Raw genomic sequence first — 17,689 nt, forward strand, 5'->3', positions numbered from 1 at the left:
GCTACTGGGGAAACCGACACACTTCATCTGTGATTCAACAAGACATTTATAAAGCCTCCGGAAGGCCACTGGGGAGGCGCTGTCCTTGCAATTGCATCGTGCTTCTTCAAAAGTCTTTAAGGAGCTAAAAGGCAGTGGGAAAACAATGGCAGAACACCAACAGGCAGTCAATTAAAGTGACACAAAAGCCCGAGGGGGAGCACTGGCTGCCTCACTCACGCAGATGTCCCGGGTGAGAAGCAAGAGCCGCGATTCTCCCACAATGCACAGGGTGTAGAGAGCAGCCAATTCACTTCCTTCACGGGCAGCTGTGACTGGTTTCCCTGCCTACCTACCTGTCTGTCTGTCTTACCCAATCACAGATTCACAGCCCACGAAATGGACTGGCAAGTCTAATGCATCGTGAATCATGAACAGGGAATTCAGCCGAAAGCGAAAATTCAGGGGTTCTTTCTCCTCTCGTGAAACATCAGAAGCATTTAGAGGGAATTCAGCGGACTTGAGATCAGAGCGGACAGGACACCTAATAATTTTTGGGGAGGATGTGTGTGTTCTGTCCGTCCCTAGTTTGCTAGGGAACTTTTAACGAAAGGAAAGCTGGAGTGACTTGATGCAAATGGAAGAATTTCAAGGGATTTCAAGACATTGACTGTATTTAGAATTGCCCCTCCTATGTACAGGGGCTCAAAATAGTAATTAGCATTTATTTATTTAAAGCCCTGTCTGCATTATACATTGAAAGAGACGTCCTACCACTTTAAACCATCATGACTTGCCCCAAAGAATTCTGGTAGTTCTCACTCGGTATAGGGCGCTGAGAGTTGTTAGGACATTCCTATTCCCTTCATGGGACGCAGGTGGCGCTGTGGTCTAAACCACAGAGCCTAGGGCTTGCCGATCAGAAGGTCGGCGGTTTGATTCCCTGCCACGGGGTGAGCTTCCGTTGTTTGGTCCCAGCTCCTGCATGTCAAAGTGCAAGTAGATAAATAGGGATCGCTCCAGCGGGAAGGTAAACAGTGTTTCCTTGCACTGCTCTGGTTCGCCAGAAGTGGCTTAGTCTTGCTGGCCACATGACCCGGAAGCTGTCTGAGGCCTATAGAGCAAGATAAGCACCACAACCCCAGAGTCATCCGTGACTGGACCTTTACCTTTACCACAATATCCAGAGTTCCTTGGGGAAAGGGATAGACAGTTAAACCACCCTGCGAATGACAGCTGACTTGACTTGAGCAGCCTGGAGGGAACTGGGTCGCTTAAGAAGATCTGTGTGGAACAGGGATTATTTGGCACAAAGAGGGACAAGTATGGGGAGGTAAACTGGCTTTGAGAACTGACAAGGCAGGCTTTCGATAGGAGGACGATTACTCCCAGAGATATCCCTTATTTCAAAGGGAGGCTTGTATGGCCGGAAGCCATGCAAAGATCAGTCAGGACCATTTCTGTTGTCATGGTCCAGATTCCCAGCAATGAGCTGGACAGAGGCTTGGAGAGGTAGGGACTAGATGAGTAATGGCCACAGTAGCCCCAGATCTGCGACCTGACACTGAGCTTGAGTCCAGGAACCAGGGACCATTGGAATATGCATACCTGCCAAGTTGCTGTCGGAGAAATAAGGGACCGGGCGGAAGTAGCAGACCGGAAGTAGCGCTGCCGCCATTTTGGAACTGGGCGGAGCATGCTCAGAAGTGACTTTTGATGCTGCTTTGCCCACTTCCAAAATGGCCACCACGCCAGAAGTCGCACTGCAGCCATTTTGGAACTGGGCAGAGCAGCATCAAAAGTCACTTCTGAGCATGCTCCACCCAGTTCCAAAATGGCCGTCGTGCCAGAATAAACAGGGGGGGGGGATCCGTTTTTTCTGCTAGGAACAGCTGGAAAAACGGGGATTTTCCGGGGAATACGGGAGACTTGGCAGCTATGAATATGACACCTGTGAAGCTAAACAGCTTGAGTCAAGAGCTCCAGGGACTGCTGCCCTTGAGCCAGGAAGACTCACCAAGGAATCAGCGTCCTTGCCCCCACAAAAACCTTGCTTGCCCCAAGTCTCAAACACCACCACAGGCAGCGTGCCTGGCGAGAAGCAGTGTCCCTATGAGGACTTCCATTTTCCAGCAAGCAGGCAGAGCCTGGGCAGGGTAGCCAGGCTCAAGAATTTAGTAGAAACATAATTGTTGGAATGAGATGCTGGGCCAGATAGAGTTTTGCTCTGATGCAGCAGGGCTTGTAATGTTCTTATGTTCAGAATGTGGCTGTTTTATAGAACACCAGTCATGCTGCTGAAGTGTGAAATTTGGATCTGGCAAGCAGGCACGGAACAAACTTGATCTCCGACCGCTGAAGGGAAAAAAAATGTAGCCTGCTGAAACAAGGGCTGATTCCAACAGCACTTTCTCTTAATTAAGTCTTTGAAGCCAAAAGCACCCTTTTATATATATTATATTATCTCTCTATCTATATATATGAGCTAGTTCAGGCAGTGCTTCTAAAATGTTTTAAGCTCATACCCCACATCCTAAATGTAGGCTGTCCTTCTGGGGCACTGATTTGCTGCCTGTGTGAGGGTGCAACATTTTTTGCATGTTCCCAGGAGATATTGAATCTGCACAGGCAGGTGAGGAATAGAAGCGCACCACTTGAATTAACTGTGCACAGTGTTAAGCTGTAAGAATCAGGGCTGGTGCGTCCATTCAGGCGGACTTGGCCATTGCCTAGGTCGCGAAAATGGAGGGGGCGCTGCCGAGCCTGCCCCGCAAAAACCCCTGCGCCACCGCCGCCCTCCCAAGGCGCGCGCTCGTGCTCCTCCCGCCTATGGAGGGGACGCCGAGAGCTCCCCAGCGGCGGCGGTAGTGGCGGCAAGTGCCCGCAGCCGAAGCCTTCAGTTATGGGCGCTGCTGCCGCCGCCCACCCTCCCGCCCGCTCGCCGAGGAGCCCCCAGCGTCCCCTCCACAGGAGGGAGGAGCGCGAGCCAAAAGGAGAGCTCAGTGCCCTCCCGCCCATGGCAAAGCTGACTGGAAAATTCAGGAACCAAGAGGATGAAAACTTTACAAAAGAATGGGAAAATGTATAAGCTATTTAAAAGACCACTGTAAGCAGATGGAAATATGGGCAGGAATTAGATTTCACTAGTAGTGTAACAATTACCATTGAAAATATGGATAATAATAATAGTAGTAGTTGTTGTTGTAGTAGTACCGGTAGTAATTTATTTCTACCTTGCCCATCTGGCTGGGTTTCCCCAGCCACTCTGGGCGGCTTCCAATAGAATGTTAAAAACACAATAAAACATCAAACTTCCCTAAACAGGGCGGCCTTCAGATGTCTTCTAAAAGTCAGATAGTTGTTTATTTCCTTGACATCTGGTGGGAGGGTGTTCCACAGGGCGGGCGCCACTACCAAGAAGGCCCTCTGCCTGGTTCCCTGTAACTTGGCTTCTCGCAGCGAGGGAACTGCCAGAAGGCCCTCGGCACTGGACTTCAGTGTCCGGGCAGAGCGATGGAGGTGGAGACGCTGCTTCTGGTATACTGGGCCGAGGCTGTTTAGGGCTTTAAAGGTCAGCACCAACACTTTGAATTGTGCTCAGAAACGTACTGGGAGACAATGTGGTCTCGGTGGCCGCTCCCAGTCACCAGTCTAGCTGCCGCATTCTGTATTAGTTGTAGTTTCCGGGTCACCTTCAAAGGTAGCCCCATGTAGAGCACATTGCAGTAGTCCAAGTGGGAGATAACTAGAGCATGCACTACTCTGGTGAGACATTTCGTGGGCGTAGGGTCTCAGCCTGTGTACCAGATGGAACTGGTAATAGAACAGGCATGTCCAACCCGTCGATCGCGATCTACCGGTTGACCGTGGGGCGTTCGTGGTTGATCCTGGTCGATCGTGTGACCCTTAGGGATAAAAAAGAAAGAAAAAGAAATCCACCCCCCCCCCAATAAAAAACTCAACAACTTTGGGTCTCCCCACCCAGTTTTTTTTAAAATATATTGGGAGTAGATCACAGTTTCTTGGAAGTTGAACGTGCCTGTAATAGAATATGGAGGAAGATGCAGTTGTAATTGATCAAAACGGGACTCCAGGGAGGGGGTGGGGGTGGGGAAATCCTGAGATTCGGAGGAATCTCTGTATATGGTTATGTTTTTTGAATTTTTTATGATTTTGTATTGTAAAATCTATTTTTTTAAAAAAAACCACGCACACACAACAAAAACAAATGTGGCGTCTGTAGCTGTTTCCGTGCACCCGAACTCCAAGGCTGGTCTCAGGTGTATCATTTCTGCAGGCGACTTGTTTTTTCTGCTGATTCATTGATCTGCCTCCCCTGTTCCCTCCACAGGAGGGCAGCTCATGAGATAAGAAGGCCTCGAAAGGCCTGGAGCATTTCTAAGCAACTAGCACAGAACTGTAGAGTTAGGAGGGACCCCCAAGGCTTCATCCAGTCAACCCCCTGAAATGAAACCTACTGCAACATGTTGCAACTCCATGCGATGTGTAAGAAAGACCCTTTCCGTAAGTACCACCAGGCTTCTCAATGTTACCTTTCCAGATTTCTCATTTCAGATGTGATGTCGCCTGCTTCCCTCCTCCCCATCTGGCCCTACCAAGCAGTTATACACGGATTTGTGACGTATCCCATGTGTTTTCTTGTTAAAGCTCTTGCTAAATTGGATTCCCTTCCCTCTCCCTGGCTCCCAATCTCACGGGCAGATTTGTAGGAATCCTTTGGAGATATGACATGGCATTACTGTAAAAGCTCTTCCGCCCTTATTGTCACAGCCCTGCAGGGTCACAGCGGATGACAGGGGAGGATTAGCGTCGGCAGCCTTGCCCCAGAGCAATTTATACAGACTGGATTTGACGAAACACTCTTAAACAAATAATTCATATCCTCCTTTCGGTTTATCCCTCGTTCACCTCCCTGCGCAAGTTGGCTGTCGAGGTTTCCAAGGCGCGGTTGAAGATGTTTCGAGGGGTGGAGGAGAAAACGGCAACTTTCCTGTTTTTCAAACACACATGGGGGGGAAAAAGCACTGCAGCATGCGAATGAATTTTGCTGGACTCCCTAGCAGGACTGAAATGACACAGGCTTCTCTAGATTTTTGCCTTGGATTATTTCTGCAGAAGCAGTTTGGCAGTTTGCAAACTCAAGTTTCATCTACTAGGCTGGTTGGGGCTAGGTTATCTGAAGGACACACTTGCACCCATAAGAGCTTCCCTTGGCTTTGTAATCTGCTTAAGACACCCTGATCACTGTCCCACCAGTGAGGGCTGTTGGATTGGAAGGCATTGGGGACAGGGACTTTTCAGTGGTGGCTCCACATCTTTGAAACCCCCTTCCGAGGGAAATATATATGGATGCATCTTTTCCATTCTTCAAGAAGTCCTTAAAGACATTTGTATTCCAGTCTGTGTTTGGTTAATGTGAAACATTTTATTGGTGCTGTTAATAGGTTAATGGGGTTGATGTTTGCTTGTTGTTGTCAATTATGGTGTAATTATGAAACAAATGGTGTGTGTTTTACATTTTTTGTAAATTACCTAGTGAGGACAGAGTGCCAAATATTTAAAATAAATAAATACATAAGCTAGTGCTTCCATCTGTATGAATTTTCAGTGTGGACTTTGTATTTTTTATTCAAGTGGGTTAGGGGTTTATAATTAGAAATGTGAATTCAATTTAAAAGAAGTAGAAGTAAATGGAAAATGAAACAAATGAGCCTCATTTGCTTAGTTTGCTTTAGCTGGGAAAATGAATGGAAATCCAAAGAAATGGATTCTGAATGAAAGTTCATTCATTTTTCATGCACTAGACTCCCTTTCGCTCTTTTCTATTGGGATGAAAAAATAGATGCATTCTGCAGCAGCCTGTACAGGTCACATAAAGGATACAAAGGTGTGGGGAGAAGAGCGAGGGAACAGCAACATTGAGAGATATAAGATGGTTCCTACAAAATGCAGATTGATTGAAATCTGCATGATAAATAATATAATAAAATACATATTTAATAATTAATCTGGTTTATAAAATTAAGAAGATTGGAAGATTCAAGACAGATAAAAGATTCAGGACAGATAAAAGAAAGCTCTTCTTCACAGAGCTAATAAACTATGGAACTCTCTGCCACAGGATGCAGTGACGGCCACCAGCCTAGATGGCTTTAAAAGAGGATTGGACAAATTGATGGAGGAGAGGGCTATCGATGGTTACCAGCCAATGATGGCTATGCGCTGCCTCCATGCTCACTGAATCGCTGAAAACCACAGGAGGGAAGAGGGCTCTTCTGCTCAGATCCTGCTTGTGGGTGTCTGGTCAGCCGAGAATAGGAAGATGCATTAGATGGGCCACTGGCCTGATCCAGATGGCTTTAAAGGTCAGTACCAACACTTTGAATTGTGCTCGGAAACATACTGGGAGCCAATGTAGGTCTCTTAGGACCGGTGTTATGTGGTCTCGGCGGCCGTTCCCAGTCACCAGTCTGGCTGCTGCATTCTGGATAAATTGCAGTTTGTGGGTCACCTTCAAAGGTAGCCCCATGTAGAGCACATTGCAGTAGTCCAAGCGGGAGATAACTAGAGCATGCACTACTCTGGTGAGACAGTCTGTGGGCAGGTAGGGTCTCAGCCTGCGTACCAGATGGAGCTGGTAGTCAGCCGCCCTGGACACAGAATTAATCTGCACCTCCATGGACAGCTGTGAGTCCAAAATGACTCCCAGGCTGCGCACCTTGTCCCTCAGGGGCACAGTTAAACAATTCACGACCAGGGAGTCCCCCACACCCACCCGCCCCCTGTCCCCCCCCCAAAAAACAGTACTTCAGTCTTGTCAGGATTCAACCTCAATCTGTTAACCACCATCCATCCTCCAACCGCCTCCAGGCACTCACACAGGACATTCACCGTCCTCACTGGTTCTGATTTAAAAGAGAGGTAGAGCTGGGTATCATCCTCATACTGATGAACACCCAGCCCAAACCCTCTGATGATCTCTCCCAGCGGCTGAGGCACCCCACAAGTGAGAGCCCAGGGGTCTGAACACTCATCCCCCAACACCACTTTCTGGACACGACCCTGGAGAAAGGAGCGGAACCACTGTATGACACTGCCCCCAGCTCCCAGCCCCTTTAGACGGTCCAGAAGGATGTTGTGGTCGATGGTGTCAAAAGCCGCTGAGAGATTCAGCAGAACTAGGAAACAGCTCTCACCTTTGTCCCTAGCTGCCGGAGAGCATCAGCCAGTGCGACTAAGGCAGTTTCAGTCCCATGATGAGGCCTGAATCCCGATTGGAAGGGATCCAAGTGGTCCGCATCATCCAGGCGTGCCTGGAGTTGTTCAGCAACCACCTGCGCAATCATGCACGGGTAATGCTGACTTAGGCTGGATCTAGACACAGCAAAGAAGTCTGGGCCGACCCTAGGGCAAGGCTGGGTGGCTCAGGGCACCAGACCACCAGGGGGCGCCGCGCGGCGGGCGCTGTGAAACAGGGCAGGGCGCCGGAGGGATCTTTGCACCACGGCACCAGGGCGCCAGATATGCTTAAGAGGGCTTAGTTAAATGAAGCGATTCAGTTAAATGCATTGTAAACTTCGTACAGGGAAGTTCTGTTGGCGAAAAAACAGAAATCCACAGCTCCATCTGGTGTCATAGTGTTAAAATGCATATAAAGCGCTTTATCTTTACAAATGTAGCTGAGTCCTTACTTTGCAGGGAAGTGCTTTGAGATGCTGCAAGTGCTATACAGATATATTTATTAATTATTAGAATTATAGTTTATTTGTTTCAGACCTAAGATAATGAGAGGAATACAATTTCCTTAAAAAGATGTCGAACCGTCCCCTGCATCTCAAACAGCCATGCTTGCCCTGGAACAGTGTTTCCAGTATAAATGGTTATGTTATTTAAGCACCCAGTGGAACAGCAAATAAGGGACACTTTCCGTGTTAATTAATTAGTCATGTCCTGCAGGTCTAAAGGAAACAGCAGCAGCAGCAACAGAATTACTACAAGCGAGATCATATATCAGGAGATCCTGTGTCTATCTTGCATTTTAGCCAAGGTGTGAAGCAATTAAAAAAACCACACGGGGAAATGGTCACAGAGTGAAGAATGGAAATTTGATATTCTGGCAAAGTCAGGTGTTTGAGGTCCTTAGCATTGGCTTGGAAATTCACCTACAGCAATTGGGCCTTGTTTCCCGTGGCAGGTGATCATCTAATGTCAGGCTTTGGGGGATCCTATGCCTCCCACTGTGGCAGCAAAGAAGCAGAGAGAGAAAAAAGAGTTCTTACCAATTAGTTTATTCAATAATCACAGCGAGAGACAAAGGAATGCGGTCTCTCTCTCTAAATAATGTGGTTGCTCCAAGTAAAGTCCCACCCCCTACGCCTCTCCTATTCTACGTCACCCTTGCGTCAGCTAATCTGAACTTTCTGCCTCTGAGCTCTCTGTTCTGATACCCTCAATGCCCGCCTGGTCCTGGGGGGGGGGGTCAGGAATGCTTCCCAAGGACACCGAGTCTGTCAGCTGTCTCTCCCCTGGAGCTTCTTCTTCCTGGTGTTCCTCTTCCAAGATTTACCAGCTTCTCCCTTCTGCAGCCTCTGAACTATGCCCTTCTGCAAACCACTGTTCTAAATCTATACCATGGGTAGGCAACCTAAGGCCCGGGGGCCGGATCCGGTCCAATCACCTTCTAAATCCAGCCCGCGGACGGTCAGGGAATCAGCGTGATTTTATATGAGTAGAATGTGTGCTTTTATTTAAAATGCATCTCTGGGTTATTTGTGGGGAATAGGAATTTGTTCATTATTTTTTTCCAAAATATAGTCTGGCCCCCCACATGGTCTGAGGGACGGTGGACCAGCCCATGGCTGAAAAGGTTTGCTGACCCCTGATCTATACTGTCCTCCTGTTCTCGGGAACGTTCAGGAGAAGAGGGGGTGCCCCCCACCATTCCTCCTCAGTCCAGCCCCTGACATCTAGGGATCATGGAATCGTAGAGTTAGAAGGGTCCCAAAGGGCCATCTAGAGCAACCCACAAGCGAGGTCATCCATAGGGCAGGCACACACACGGAAGGCAATCAGGATTTTATTAGCAGAAAACAACAATGCAACAAGGTCCCTGGTTTGTCTTAACTCAACGGAGGTGTTGCTGAAACTGAGGTCTAAGCATGCCTCTTCCCCGTCTAGCCTCTCACTCTGGATCCCTCCCAAGCAGACAAAGGCTGCTCCTGCAGGACCCTCCTAGAGCGGGGGGGGGGGGGACATAGCTGCCAAGTTATCGCTTTTTTAAAGGGATTTTCCCTTATGCTGAATAGGCTTCCTCGCGAGAAAAGGGAAAACTTGGCAGCTATTAGGGGGGGGGGAGGGTGTCAGAGAGGGAGGAGAGTCAGCAGAACCAGAGTCAGCAGAACTGTTTGCAGACTCATTGTGACTCTCAGTTTCCAATCCTAGAATCATAGAATCATAGAGTTGGAAGCGACCACAAGGGCCATCCAGTCCAACCCCCTGCCAAGCAGGAGACTCCACCACACTTCTTGGCAGCAAATTCCACTGCCGAACAGCTCTTACTGTCAGGAAGTTCTTCCTAATGTTTAGGTGGAATTTTCTTTCTTGTAGCTTGAATCGATTGCTCCGTGTCCGCTTCTCTGGAGCAGCAGAAAACAACCTTTCTCCCTCTTCTATATGACATCCTTTTATATATTTGAACATGGCTATCATATCACCCCTTAACCTTCTCTTCTCCAGGCTAAACATACCCAGCTCCCTAAGCCGTTCCTCATAAGGCATCGTTTCCAGGCCTTTGACCATTTTGGTTGCCCTCTTCTGGACACATTCCAGCTTGTCAGTATCCTTCTTGAACTGTGGTGCCCAGAACTGGACACAGCACTCCAGGTGAGGTCTGACCAGAGCAGAATACAGTGGTACTATTACTTCCCTAGATCTAAGTAAAATAAAAAAATTCCTTCAGTAGCACCTTAAAGACCAACTAAGTTTTTATTTTGGTATGAGCTTTCGTGTGCATGCACACTTCTTCAGATACAGTGAAATGGAAGTTTCCCTAGATCTAGATGCTATACTCCTATTGATGCAGCCCAGAATTGCATTAGCTTTTTAAGCTGCTGCATCACACTGCTGACTCATGTCAAGTTTGTGGTCTACCAATCCTGTCCTTCATCACTCAAGTCTCCTGTTCCTATCCACTCCCAGCTCATCCATTCTGCTGACTGCTCCTCAGTGTCCCTCCACCAGGTTCCAGGTTCAAAGGTGTCATCTTTTGAGCTCTGGGCTGGCAGGTCTCAGCTCTCCTACTCATCGAACCGGGCCCTGACAGAGTGGTGCATGCTCTAGTTATCTCCCGCTTGGACTACTGCAATGAGCTCTACGTGGGGCTACCTTTGAAGGGGACCCTGAAACTACAACTAATCCAGAATGCAGCAGATAGACTGGTGACTGGGAGTGGCCGCCGAGACCACATAACACTGGTCCTGAAAGGCCTACATTGTCTCCCAGTACTTTTCTGAGCACAATTCAAAGTGTTGGTGCTGACCTTTAAAGCCCTAAACAGCCTCAGCCCAGTAGACCTGAAGGAGTGTCTCCACTTCCATCGTTCAACCTGGACACTGAGGTCCAGCTCCGAGGGCCTTCTGGCGGTTCTTTCACTGCGAAAAGTGAGGTTACAGGGAACCAGGCAGAGGGCCTTCTCAGTAGTGGCACCCATCCTGTGGAATGCCCTCCCATCAGATGTCAAGGAAATAAACAACTCTCTGACTTTTAGAAGACATCTGAAGGCAGCCCTGCTTAGGGAAGTTTTTAATGTTTGATGTTTTATCATGTTTTAATATTCTGTTGGGAGCCGCTCAGAGTGGCTGGGGAAACCCAGCCAGATGGGTGGGGTATAAATAATAAATTATTATTATTATTATTATTATTATTATTATTATTATTATTATTGGCTATATTCCCTCAGGTGCAGCCTGTCAGGGGTTGCTTATCGAAACTAGCACATAGATGCCAAATACCCCGTTTTCCCCGGGAAACCCCCGTTTTTACTTACCTTTTCCCGGTGGTCCCCCGTATCACTTCGTCTCCCGTTTTTCTCCATTATTTTCTCCTGCCGGTGTCCATTTTTTCCCTTTCTGATTTACCCTTCTATGGGCACCAAAAATGGCCGCCACCGGCTTCAAAAGTCACATCTACGCATGACCGGAAGTGCGTAGACGCGACTTCCGGTGTCGGCGGTGGCCATTTTTGGTGCCCATAGAAGGGCAAAGCGACACCGGAAGTTACGTCGATGCAACTTCCGGTGTCACACGGCTGCTGGTCCCAGATTCTGCAGTCCGGGACTTGGAAGGTAAGCTAGCATTGGGATCAGAATCGGTGGTGAATGGCAGCCCCTAAACTGTAGAACGTCCTCCTCACAGGGGTGTATTAAGCACCATAATTATCCAGCTGATGATGTATGCTGAAGACATAAGAAGAGCCTGCTGGATCAGGCCAATGACCCTCCTTTCCTGTGGTTTCTAGCCAGAGGCGTACCTAAGGGTTAGTGGAAACTGGCCCCTGCTGTGTGTTTATCTGTGTGCAGGTCCTTCTACTTTACAGGTGGAACTGGGAAGCTGCTATGCAGGAGATCTGCTCCTGCCTCTTATTTATTTCACAGGTAACCAAGGTAACACAGGTAAGTCTCAGAACAACACCACAAGCCCTCTGGAATAAGTTGGCTCTGCATCAGTTATTCTCGCCAAAGGAAGAACTAAGATCTTTGATGTGTTTAGCAAATTTAAATGAAAGGTCCTTCCATGGGAGGAGGAAGCAAAGAACTTCCCAGTGCCTGAAGCCACTTTACAGCTTGCCCCTTCCCAGTGATGGTTCTCTGGTGCTACAGAAGGCAAGAAGAGCGGCATTTCAAATCCTTCATGTGGCGAAGTTATGCAAATGGAGAGAGAGAGAGAGAGAGAGAGAGAGAGAGAGAGAGAGAGAGAGAGAGAGAATGAATATGACCCATTTTAGTTTGAGTGGTATTTTGGGAATGGAGAACAGCAAGCACTACTTTCCTTTTCTTGCACTGGGCATGCTGTATTGCCCTTTTAACATGCCTTTTGGCGCTCATCTCTTCCCTTGATGTCCAAACTATATTTATAATTGAGATGGACCTGTGTTTTTTAAAAATATATATATCTATATTTCCCTAGGCTGAAATGGTTGGGGCTGGAATGTAGGGCAGCTCTAAGCATTCCTGACTGCATTTTGCCTCTCAGTGATGCGTATATGGTCATGTTTTTAGAGCTATGTGGGCAGCTCTTGCCTGGGCAGGCAGCTATGATTGTGCCTGTCACACAATGCCATCCCTACACACACACACACACACACACACACACACACATTTCAGATAGATAGAAGCAAATGACTCAGGAGCCCAGGAATTTGCTTTCCACTGAGCCAGGCAATTGGTCCATTTGACTCACTGTTTTCTATAATGAATGGCAGTCCCCCTCTGGGGTTTCAAAGCACAGGAAATCCTCGATCCCATCTGCAGATGGTGGGAACTGAACCTGGGACCTTTTGCATGTAAAACCGGTGCATTTTTGCATGCAAAACTTCTTGTACATAGCTATGACATTTCCCTTAAAAAAAAATCAACAGTAAGCTGTCAGTTCTCATGGTTTTGAAGAGAGGACCTAGGTCAGGCACCCCCAAACTTTGGCCCTCCAGATGTTTCGGACTACAATTCCCATCATCCCTGACCACTGGTCCCGTTAGCTAGGGATCATGGGAGTTGTAAGCCAAAACATCTGGAGGGTGCAGTTTGGGGATGCCTGACCTAGGTAAACAGAGCTATAAGAAGAGACCTTGTACCAACTCAGACCATTGGTCCATCTAGCTAGCTATCATTTAACCTGACCAGCCCAGATGTGCTCACCCCCTTGTATTTCCAAGTCACTTCCCCACATAGGCCCAAGACCCATGGAAGAGTCTATAAACAATTTGTATAATTGGGAAACTGCTCCCTTTTTCTGCTTAATCAAGCTCTTTTTGCATTATGTTGGCATGTAAAAGTTAAAGGTAAAGGACCCCTGACCATTAGGTCCAGTCGTGACCGACTCTGGGGTTGCGCGCTCATCTTGCATTATTGGCCGAGGGAGCCGGCGTATAGCTTCCAGGTCATGTGGCCAGCATGACAAAGCCACTTCTGGCGAACTAGAGCAGCACACGGAAATGCCGTTTACCTTCCCGCTGTAGCGGTTCCTATTTATCTACTTGCATTTTTGACGTGCTTTCAAACTGCTAGGTTGGCAGGAGCTGGGACCGAGCAACGGGAGCTCACCCCATCACAGGGATTCGAACCGCCGACCTTCTGATCAGCAAGCCCTAAGCTCAGTGTTTTAACCCACAGCGCCACCTGGAACCAAATGGGATACATTCATATCAAATACAGTATAATGCCCCCTACAGTATTCCATCTCGTGGCTAAAATGGTTTATCTTCTGCTTCAGATAAACACTGTTTTCTAGCTGCTGGCGTATCTCCTTGCTTCCCTACTGCTCAACCTATATATTTGTTTTCAAAGAGATGTTATAAAAACACCTCAAGTTTCTGTGGTTCTCTCCTCGCAAGGAAACCACGGAAGGCATGACACATCTCACCTCAGCTTTTTATTCTCGGGCATTGGCATTGCAAAAACTTTTGCTAAGCTCCAGGAAAACACAGCGATTAAGAGCAGCCAAGGCATCGACAATTGATTCGGGAAATGTGATGCTCTTAGGCAAAACAGTTACAATGCAGCCGAGTTGCATATGATTTGTAAATGTCTTATTATCTGTGGGAGCTAAGAATGCTGATCAATGTAGATTTCTTAGCGCTTTGGGTGGAAATGTGCTCACATAGATAGACAGTATAATTTTTTAAAAAATTCAGATTGTAAGTAAGAATATTGCATATTGAACACTGCTCCATCTAAAAAAATCAAATGACTCAGCTGAGGCAAAGGATAGAGATGTATTTGGGAGCCTGCTGGTAGCTGCTACTGTTATAGTGGCATAGAATCAGAAGAAAATAAACAAGCATTGAAAAACAAACTGTCCTTTTAAAAAGCACATGGTATACTGGAACTGAACCAGATAATTGTATATTGTGCAAATGTGATAAAGCAAATGTTTAAGAAAAACATCCCAGTGCATGTGGGAAAACATCTGGTATTGGAATGCCGTGGAACAAAATTGTGTGATGCAAGAAAAATCAGAAAGAAAAAGGAACCTGCCGTCTTTCATGAGCACGACAGCCTTCACAAATGGAGGACATCCCTTGACAAGTGACAAGTGACAAGATGCATTCGGTACAGAGTGAGGGGCCTTTGTAGCTAATAAACCAACCAATGCCTGTCGGTCCTCATGCCTATTTGCATGTTTCAAAATCCCAATAGGACGTTGGACCAAACATGAAAGATGTGAGGGGCAAAGCTAAGGAGGTCTGTTGGCCCAGGCTGGAGGCAGAGCAGGTCCAAGCTCCCATGCTGAACAGTGGTGGGATTGTGTCTGTGAGTAGCCTCTGCAGTGTCCCCTTGACAAGAGAGTGAAAGGCAGTCTTATATTCTCAGTGAAAGGGGAAATGCGATATTCAAGGTTATGAATGAAGCAGTAGGGAAACCCATAAAGGGTGGTGGACACAGATAATTTGTGACCACCACCCTTGTGTCCACACGCTGCTGTGTTGTGGCATATGAAGGGAAGGGGACGAATCCCACCCCCACCACCGCTACTGCCTCGATCCAAACCATCCTTTGGAGCTGTGGAATTAAAAGCCTGCAGGTTTAACTACCGTATTTACTCATCTTTTTTTGCCAAATTATGTTGCGAAAATTAAGGTGCGCATTCGATCCAATGGCACATTTACATTCGCCAGCAAATCCTCTCTTTTTTGGTTTCAAGGTTGTGAAAATTGAGGTGCGCATTAGATTTGATTGTGCATTAGACTCCAGTAAATATGGTATTCAGAACTTTGGGGTTTGGAAAAAATATATATTTAGGCTCAAGCATGAATTCATTAGGTAGGCCACTTACAATCTCTTGGCCTTAGTTCTCCATGCATTACCGTAAATGGGATAATCATGTTAATGATAGCCTATTCCACTCTATTTCTGTGTGTGGAGAGCTGAAATGATTAATGAAATAATCACGGTAATGAACTTTATGTGGAAGAATACATATGACAGCATTTTCCAGTACAGTGGTACCTTGGTACTCGAGCGGCTTGGCTCCCGAACAAATCGGCTCCCGGATGCCGCAAACCCAGAAGTGAGTGTTCCGGTTTGCAAACGTTTTTCGGAAGCCGAACGTCCGACGATGGAACATGTTTGTAGACTTTGTATTGTTACAATGGAAAGGGGTCAAACCATCACAAGAGGTGTTGGAATTCTGGCAGGTTGGCTAGTTACAAAGGAATTGTCCCAGTGGTGGGGGTGCACATTTATATTCTTATTTATTTGTGATTATTATTTTGTCAAAATAATTTTAAAAAGCTACTCTGCTGAACTCACAAATGTGAGGAAGGACAACCTCTAATAAATATATCCACTACTAGGATCTAATCACATCCCAACACATACACCTCGACATTAAAACATTTAAAAGCAAGACAAAGCAACCATTAAAGGAACCGGTTACTCAAGGGACATATCAAACAGCTGCATAATAATAATAATAATAATAATAATAATAATAATAATAATAATAATTTATTATTTATACCCCGCCCATCTGGTTGGGTCTCCCCAGCCACTCTGGGCGGCTTCCAACAGAAGAATAAAACACAACAATCTATTAAACATTAAAAGGCTCCCTGAACAGGGCTGCCGTCAGATGTCTTCTAAAAGTCTGGTAGTTGTTTTCCTCTTTGACATCTGTTGGGAGGGCATTCCACAGGGCAGGCGCCACCACCGAGAAGGCCCTCTGCCTAGTTCCCTGCAAGTTGGCTTCTCGCAATGAGGGAGCCGCCAGAAGGCCCTCGGTGCTGGACCTCAGTGTCCGGGCAGAACGATGGGGGTGGAGACGCTTCTTCAGGTATACTGGACCGAGGCCATTTAGGGCTTTAAAGGTCAGCACCAAAACTTTGAATTGTGTTGAATTGCATAGGAAAGAGGAGGGCAGCATCTCATCCCTGCACTCCTCATAAGAACAAGTGTCTGCTGGATCAGGCCAATGGCCCATCTAGCCCAGCATCCTGTTTTCGCAGCAGCCAACCGGATGCCTGTGGAAAACTTCCAAGCGGGAACTGAGTGTGAGAGCCCTCTCCCCTCTTGTGGTTTCCAGCAAGTGGTATTCAGAAGCTTTGCAGTTGGAGGCAGTGTGGGAATGTTGAGGGTGAACGCAGAGGATATATAGTGATTATTAATATCCTTCCTAACTTGCACTAGCAAGTTTCTTCACTTAGCAGAGTGCACCTCCCCTTCAGCAGAAAGCTGGCTGCAAACTCGTGTGAGTTTCTTAAGACAACAAGCAATTCAATCTGGCTTGTCCAGATTGAAATGTGTTCTAATATTCCTGGTAAGACCCCTTTTGAATCCCTCCTAAAAGAATAAAGACGCCACAGTCTTATTCATAAGTAACAAAAAGTAGTTTTACTCACGATCAGGCAGAGCACACTGTGATCCCTGAAGGCAGGCTTAAGGCTTAAGGTTACAAACATGTACAAACAGGTTTACCCCATATGGGAGATAACCTGGGGAACTGCTGGTTGGCAGCCAGCAGTAATAGTCCAGGTGAATCAGGACGAACAGGAAGGTCAAAAAGGGAGAAAGGTAGCAGCGTGAGTTGGCCTTTTACCAGATCTGGGAAGGTTACGCCCACTTACTAGTCACATGCAAGGACGGATGCTCCAGGCCAGGAGGAACAGGAAGTGGACCAAACAGGCTGGACCAAACATTCCCTTGCATGTCCACTCTAGCAAAACAAGGAATGTTGTACTTGACTGCTCCCAGTGGATTACATCCCATAGGCAGAGCACAGTCTTTGTGGCTAGTAGCCACCGATAGCCCTCTCCTCACATCCATACCAACATCGGCAACATTTCAGGGGTTCCTCCTGTGAGCTGGCTTCTTTTCCAAACACACCAGCCCAATTAAAGCTGCTGAAACCAGCTGGAAACTCTCACCGCTCCGCTCAGAGTTGGATGTGCAAAATAGAGCAGATGGGGGAGAAGAACTATGCCATTTTGAAGAACGTGGAGGGTGAGGAGAAAAATGAAGCTGTGAAGCAGAGGCAGAGTTAGGGGCTTTGCTCCAAAAAAATAAAAATAAAAAATTAACGAGGCATGGATTTAACATTTCAGGAATGGTGAGCTAGAGGGGAGAAATGCAACATGGAAAATAAAATAGAACTTCCTGCCTAAGCAATTTGTTTTGCGTTGGTGACATTGGCTTGGAGTGAATCCTAGAATAATAGAATTGTGTAGTTGGAAGGGACCCGAAGGGTCATCTAGTCCAACCCCCTGCAAAACATGGCGGACAGGAAGTGTGGATCAGTGGGGAGGGCACACACTTGGAGCACAGAATGTAGAGCATGATATGATTTATCTCAGGGTTGTGGGTTGACCAGATCACTTGATGCTATAAGCTGGAAGAGACCTGTCCTGTTCCAAGAGCACTAAGAGACATTTGAGAGAATGTCTAAGCTGAGCCAAGAGGATTTCACCCATCGCTAACTGT

This window comes from Zootoca vivipara, chromosome 1, assembly GCF_965207765.1.
Source record: "Zootoca vivipara chromosome 1, rZooViv2.hap1.1, whole genome shotgun sequence".
In the NCBI taxonomy this organism is placed as follows: Eukaryota; Metazoa; Chordata; class Lepidosauria; order Squamata; family Lacertidae; genus Zootoca; species Zootoca vivipara.